Source organism: Poeciliopsis prolifica, unplaced genomic scaffold, assembly GCF_027474105.1.
Source record: "Poeciliopsis prolifica strain line A6 unplaced genomic scaffold, Auburn_PproV2 SCAFFOLD043, whole genome shotgun sequence".
Lineage (NCBI taxonomy): Eukaryota > Metazoa > Chordata > Actinopteri > Cyprinodontiformes > Poeciliidae > Poeciliopsis > Poeciliopsis prolifica.
In genome coordinates, this window is record NW_026562418.1 from 2,485,165 (window position 1) to 2,493,373 (window position 8,209).

Below are 8,209 nucleotides of genomic sequence, written 5' to 3' on the forward strand. Positions count from 1 at the left end.
CTTTTCAAACGCCACAATGGCTGCGGCGTTGCCCCGCGTTCAGCCGCAGCTCCAGTGTGGCTGCAGTTCCGCTTCGATCCCTGCCTTCCAGCAGCACGCCTTTATTCACGTGCAGTTTTTCAAAAGAAATAAATAAAATGTTTTCGACGACTTCTACTTGTGGCATAAGATTGAACCAGTTTGTGTAAATTTGAATTTGAGCATTTTTTTTTTTTTTTGTAGCACTGACTAGCATTCAGAAGTCACTGCTTAAGTATCTTGTTACTGCAATTGGAGAAGATTTGATTTTATATACTAAAAATATGTGATAGCACACAAATGAGATGGTGATGAAAACAGTTTTTTGATTAAAAACTGTTGATTTTTACATAAAAAGTACATCTTTATCACCCCACGTTGCTTCCTGAACTCATGTCTAATGTTTAAGTTGAGTTCAGGTTTCCTCCTCTCACCGGAGAAATACTTCTGCTCTGTTTCTTCTTCTGCTGTACGCTGTTGATTCTGATTTTGGTTCTCACCAACATATTAAATTAGGATGAAGAAAAGCAGGAGGAGCAGAAAATAGCAGCTGTGTCATAAAAAGAGGCTTATCACGCCAGTGTGAGGAAGTGTGTGTGTGTTTGTGTGTGTGTGTGTGTGGGGGGGGGGGGGGGGGGGAGTATATCTTAGGATCCTGATATCCTTTGGAGATGAAAAATTGCTCATGGTGAAGGTTATTACTTACTTTCATTCCTAAGGTTCTCTTAGTATAGATGTGTCTGGGACAACTTTCTGTGCCATCATGCAGCAGGAATATGGATTTTGCACATTCTTCCCTGTATTAGTCGTTTTTGAAGGAAATAAATATCAGGTTTGTGGAAGATTGAATGTTATCTTAATTCAGACAAAGCAAACAAACAAAAAAAGGGATTTGTTGACATATGAAATGAGCCAACATGCCCTTCTGGTCCTCTAGGATTACATGCCAATTTCATCATGGTGCTTATTTTATATATATATATATATATATTATATATATATATATATATATAATATATATATATATATATATATATATACATAAAAGCATTTTTTTTGAGCATTTATATATATATATATATGTATATATATATATATATAGATATATATATATATATATAGATATAGATATATATCTATATCTATCTATATCTATATATATGTATATATATATATATATATATATATATATATATATATATATATAGATATAGATATATATCTATATCTATCTATATCTATATATATGTATATATATATCTATATATATATATATATATATATATATATATATATATATAGATATATATATATATATAGATATAGATATATATCTATATCTATCTATATCTATATATATGTATATATATATATATATATATATATATATATATATATATATAGATATAGATATATATCTATATATATCTATATCTATATATATATATATATCTATATATATATATATATATATATATATATATATATATATATATATATATATATATATAGATATATATATATATATATATATATATATATATATATATATAAAGCACGATTGGTTTGCTGTGGAGGTTTTATTCTTGGACAGGGACACCGCGGCGCAGCCGCAGCCAGTCATACGGTTGGTCAGAGTTAAGAGTTTTGGGGCAGTTGGTCAATGGGTCCAAATAAATGGGTGCAAGAGAAGCACAAAATGATCTTTTATTCTGCAAACAAACCGACGTGTTTATCTCTGTTGACCTTTTTCACAAAAGATTTCCTCCAGTTAAACGCTGGGGATTTGTGTTTTTTTTTTTTTTAAGATTTCACTTTGGGAATGAAGCAAAAAAAAAAAAGAACGAAAAGAAAATCAATTTCAGTCAAAAATGTGAATTTTGCATCAATACCTGCTGTGTGAACACAGCTAACTTGTACATAAATACAGTCCAGAATGAGACTGGAAAACACAAACTGAAGCCTCAAAAACTCAAACGTCACTGCGAGTCTTTCTGCCGCCGCTGCTTGACGTTCCATCATTTCAAACGTGTGACTCTGCTGCTGTCGAGCCAACGAGCTGCAACCTCTGGAGGCCTCGGCGGCGGACCTTGAAATATCGAATGCTCAACTCATTAGCATGCTTCATTTTATGGCCAGCCCTGGGACATCGGAGGAGCGTAGAAACCAACAGGAAGTGACAGAAGACAAATGGATGTTGACAAATTCGACGGCTGATGATGATCATCCAAGCAATTCCCATTTTATGGTTTGGGTTTCCTCCCCCCTCATCTCTGCAGCAGAGAAATAACTTAGCATATAAAATACGCATGAAGCTTTCCCTCGGCACGTCGGGGGGTCGGGAGAGGGTCACTGGGGTTATTCCAGTACATTGCTATTCACGGGACTGGAACAGTGATGTCGTTACAGTGGGCTGAAGCAATTGTCCCCCGATAAGAGATTCAAATCAGCAGCAGTCGTTATCAATCATCGATTTTATTCACAATTTGGAGCAACTTCCTCGGGAACTTTGTGTCGGTACTCTCCGTAGCTTGGCAACAGCTGGCGCCGTTCGTCTCCGCATTAATTTAAAGCGGCAGCAAAGCGGAGATGTGACAAGAAGCTGAGGCCCGTCATCTGAGCAGCTGTGCTTCTCTCAGTGGCGGTGGGGAACCAAACCAAATCACTCTGCATGCCTGACGGGGAGTCACCAGTCACCACTAACGTTATTCGAACAGAGTTTTCTCGAAGCTCGGTTTGGGCCGGATGGTGTTTTCTCTCCTCTCCCCAGATCCAGGGAATCTAATAAATGCTCCCAGCAGCAGTGACTCAGCTGCCTCGTTTAGTTCGTTCAGAAAGCAGGTTTGTGGTTTCGGTCATGCAGAACTGGTCAGTGGTCACCATAAGCGACAACGAAACGACGTCTGAGAATCCGTTGGAGCTCACGCTGCAGATCCGTTCATGGGATTTAGAAAATCACTGGCTGCGCTGAAGCTACAGATGTGCGGAAATCTTTGACAATTTTCTGCAAAAAAACCCCCAAAAAATTCCAACAACCTATTTCACAATTGAAGTGTTTCAATTAAATGAAAAATGACATTTGAAAAATCATGTGGATGAGCTTGTTTGAAGATTTTAATTTAATTTCCTATTTAATGGAAACACTGCAACTGTGAAGTCGTGCTTTTTCGCCATTAGCAGGACATAAACAAAGGATTTGTTCACATTTGTAACGGAAGCGCAGCTCCTGATTGGTAACACAAGAAAGAGGGAGCGTCTGCAATCCCGAGGCCTTCAGTAAACATTGCTGTGCAACAATATGAAGTCCTGGTGAAAAATAAGACTCAACTTGTTCTGTTGGGGTTTTTTATGCATGCTCTCTCTCTTTTCTTCCCCCTCTCTCTGCTCTGGATGACTCATTCTCTACACATCAATATTACAAGACCTCCCATCTTCACGCCGACAGGCCCAGGCCCCATTACTAATTTAACTTTTTATTTTTCAGATTTCTGCGCCTGCCTTGCCTCGCCTTGCCTCTCCCTGGTTCAGATGAGTCCAGGAGGCTGGCGGTGAGGCCGAATGCGTTTCTTATTCATTTAGTGCGGCGAAACCCTCACACAGAACATATTCCATACAGCGCTGATGAGAAACGAGGACGCAGGTCCATTTTGCGCGCCGTGATTAAATAAATTATTTGGGATTTTAGTGTTTGCTGCTTTACATTTTTATTTACATCCTGTTCGAGGATTCAGAGTCGATTTCAGCTCTGTGTCGGGTTTTGGGATGGTGGGGGGGGGGCTCACAGATCGATCCTGCGTTGTTTCTTTCCTTGGACGTCAGGGTGGGGATGACTCTCTGAAAACCATTTCAATCCAGCAGCAAGACATGAAAATTGGATCTCTTGGGCTGCTGGGTATTGATCACACGGATTGAGCAATAGTTTTTGAGCAGTCAAGGTCGTGTTTGTGTTTGTGTGAGTTGCCATGACGGTTTCCCCTCTGGCTGCTGTCGGCCAGCCTCGGGCCTTTAGCCGGGTCTCACCATTTCGTACGGTGAGCGCTGCTGTCAAAGCTGGGAGGTAAGCAACAGATGGATCCAGTTCATTCCATCACATCACTTCACAGTCCTCATGCATTATGAATACACACTGTGGAGGGTGTAATATTCATAGTATGCTTCTTCTATCTGGCCTTCACTGCTTCAGCTCATTGATTTGTGGCTTTGTTTCACTTCTTGTTTCAATATTTACATATGAAGTATTTTAGCTGCAGGAAGAACAGGTGGACCCGCCAGAATTAAAGCTGCAGTGTTAAGTATTTGGCACATAGTGTCAATTTATATAACAGTCAAGTAACTGGGACTGAAACAATTCGAGTGCCTTCATTACTAAAAATGTACCTGCCTCAACGCTTCTTTAATCTCTGTTTTATTATTTAGCGCACCATGTTTTAATGTTAAACATTACTTGCTTTGCACGGAGCTTTCTCTTCCACCTCGGAGTTGTTGACAAATGCTAAGTGTTAGCAGCATGACGTCAAATTTTCAAGTTCAGCCTGTGGGGATTTCATTGATTGATGATAACGCCCAGGTTTTCATCGCTTAAGCGTCCTTAAATGACTGGCGCGACACCTGGAGAACGACAGCTTTTCTCCTCCGGGAGCTGCTGGTTGAAAGCGAATGGCAGGAAGAGCTCTGCAGGAACATTTATACAGGTGGGCGGACAGACTGCACAAAATTGGTCTTGGTAACTTAGCGCCTTGAAATTGGGCATCTGTCTCTTTAAGAAGCTCCTGCTCTACTGAAGCTCCGCCTCCAGGAAGTCATCACCACATGGCTTCTCTGTTAATTAACCTTTTAACAACGTTTTAACTAGCATTACACTCAGAGGTAATGTATGTGTGACTTAATGGATGACTTAACCCGAGTCATATGTTTAAAAAATAAAACGTATGACTTTTTAAACGGTTAGGGTTAGTAAGTGTTTACCTTGTAGTAAACACTTATAGGGTTTTACTAAACTCTTGAAATTGCCTTGTTCTGACAATAAACTAGTGAGCTCAGTTATTCTAACTGGCCCATTAAGTCTAATTTTATGTCTTCTTTTCCCCTCTTACATTGTATGTAAATATTTTTATTTTCTCACTATGGCAGTCACCATGGAGAACAATTGAATAAGCGTTGCACAAAGAATTTATATGCATATGTGCAATCCTATTTGTTGGGTTGTTACCTGCAGCTCACCCAGGAGTTGAAACATAGATCTTGACAGACACCAGTAAAAATACGAACGTGGAGAGAAGAGACTTTCTTCAGTAGAAAGTCTCTTCCTTTCATGTCTGAGTACCAAAAGAAAAAAAAAAAAAAGCTTTGCTACAACAGGCAACCGCTGGGATTTCTGTGCCAATTCAGTCGTATTTACAGCTTCACATCTGAACGATGCCACTCTGTCACCTCAGCCTCAGCAGAAAGCGAAATGTTTCGGGTCTGCCCCTTGACATGGGAAATCTTGGACTGTTTGTGTTCAGATCCTGTTTTTCAGAATCCGATCTCTGCAACAGCTCTGCAGCTACCAGCACTGGGCTGAAAATAATGCTCTCCGACTTTCTCTTGCATTTAGACGCACTAACTGCATATCTGCGCACCTGAAGAGCTCAGTGAGGACATCCATTCATCATCGTCATTTCAGTCACAGCTCCCTGGCCTCTTGTCTGCACTCATTAAGTCCTCTGATCTTGAGAACATCCTCTCCTCACACCCAGAGGAGATTAAGGGGAGGAATTATAGTGCGCCGTCGAGGCATTAGAGAGGCATGCATTAAAACTAGCCCTCTCCCTCTAGCTCTTTCTGAATGTTTAAGTCTGTGAACGCAAAGCCAGAAGTATTATGCATCACTGAACCAGGGCTGGTTAAGAGATTTTAAATCACGTGTCAGTCCATCAGGCATTATGGAGTCTTCACAACTCCCAACTGGCTGTTGCGTTTTGACTAAATCTCTTTTTTAGTTTCCCTTGCCCCCCGATTTCTCTTACTGATTGTTTTTAAAGAAATACACTTGCAGGCCACTTCATCAGGGTTAGAGTAGAGCAGATGGGTGAGAACAGCATTTTCCCCAAAACACTTTAGATTATCAGAGTTTCCAGATAACGTTAGCCGAACCTCACCTTGGTTCTGCAAGGTGCTAACATTTACATTTCTGGGTTTGTTTATGTTATGCTTTTTTACATTTCATTTAGTGCAACACCTTGAAAGTTGACGTCACAACACGTTAAAGATTGATTTGCTGCGGCTGTGCTAATAGCAGCTACGCTAACTAGCCTTGGCATTCACAGCAGGCTCTGCTGTGATGAGGAGCTGTAGCATAGTAGGCAGCAAGGGTGAGCAGCTTGTATATGAGTTTGATTGACAATGCTAAGACCCTCCTTCTGGCTCTGATTGGTTGTTTATGACCGGGAGCGTTGCATTTCTGCAAGTAGCAGTAGGACCACAGAGAGCAGTCAAAGGAGCTTGATTTTTTTTTTATCTATTAATATTTTTTTCAAGGATTATCTGTCTTATGTTTAATTGTCAGCACATAGTGACAGATTTAACAGATAGGTGAAAACATTTCTATCTTGTCAAAGTTTCCTACTGCAGCTTTAAGTTCAGATAACTGCTCTTCCCACAGATTTGCTTATATGTAGGTCATCTCAGTCAAAAACGTAACCTTTTCAGCCCACTTTCTTATTTTCACTTCTGTCTTTAAACAAATATCCTAAAATCACATAAATTTAAAAAAGAAAAAAAATTCAAACTATATTTGGTTTTTATGATGATTTGAACAGATTTCAGGGGAAACTGTAAAACCGAAACACTGACAGGTTCTGACAAAACACAGTTCAAAGAGAGAGTGGAAACTGGGCGCAGTGAAACATCTTCCGAAGAAAACACCACCGACCGCATACATTTTTTTATTTTTACACCAAACGGCGACGGAGGTGGAAACAAAACGGATTGCTGAAAGGTAGAAAATGGAAAGTGGAAAGGGATTAAATGAGAAGAAAGGTGAGGAAATGGGGTCTCAACTTGGAAACGGGGCCACAACTTGGTCCAGGGAGACGGACCGGGCCAGACCTTTTACAGAACTTCAGACTTCTTATGCCTTCTCAAAAACAGGAGAAAACATCCCTAATTTAACTTCTCGTAAATAAATGGAAAAAAAATTAAAAATGAAAGCTGGAGTGAAATCTGCAAAAATATTCCAACAGAAAGTGTCTCTTCAGTGTACCAATGTGCATTGTTTATGTGGATGTGTGTGTGTGTGTGTGTGTGTGTGTGTGTGTGTGTGTGTGTGTGTGTGTGTGTGGCCCTGCAGGAGGATGCATTCGTTTCAGTCGGAAGCTTTCTGCGTATCCCTTTACACAGCCGTCCCAGCCAGAGCTCTGTGTGGTGGACGTGTCACATTAATTATACACGGGTCGTAATGCACACTTTTCCTGCATGTGTTGGCCAGTGGAGCCATGAATTGTGAAAATATTCCAGGCTCTGTTTTATTTTTTATTTTTATTTTTTGTGACATCAATGAATTACCATGTCATCCTCATTAATTGTCAATCCCTCTCCCTGAAGTCTGACTTCACTGTGAGGCGCACAAAGTGGAAAATGCTCACAATTGCTGCAATTTTTAGAGCACATTTTGGACTTTAAAAACCCAAAATTTCTTGTTTTTTCCTACAAAATTTCAGACCTCTTTTTGGTGGAAATGTACTCCGTTTTCTGTTCTGTCTCCAATGGCAGTTGTACTTCCCTCATTTTCTTTTAAAGTGAAACATTTCTGTTCTCTCCTCTAATTCCTTTTCCATTCTTTCCAGAGGCGCTGTTCTTTGTGTCTGCCGTTCCGCATTTTCAATTCCAACTCAACTGAGTGTTTTCATAACCTGCGGTTCTTCTTCAGTTTGCTTGCTGATTGAAATCATAACACTTGAAGATGCAGATATGTGGGGCTTGCAGCTGGGTTCCTCCGGATCCGGTTCCATTGCCCCTCCAGCTGTGACGCGGTCACACAGTTGGTTATGGCTGCGCTAAATAACGCTGGTTACAGTTTGATCGTTTGCTTCACTTAGAAAAATACATGATTTTGATGTAAGATGGAGGACGGACAGATGGGGGATCAGGCTCATTTGTAAAGCGAAGGAAAAAAGAGGCCACCTGATACATCCACCTTATTCGGAACCAC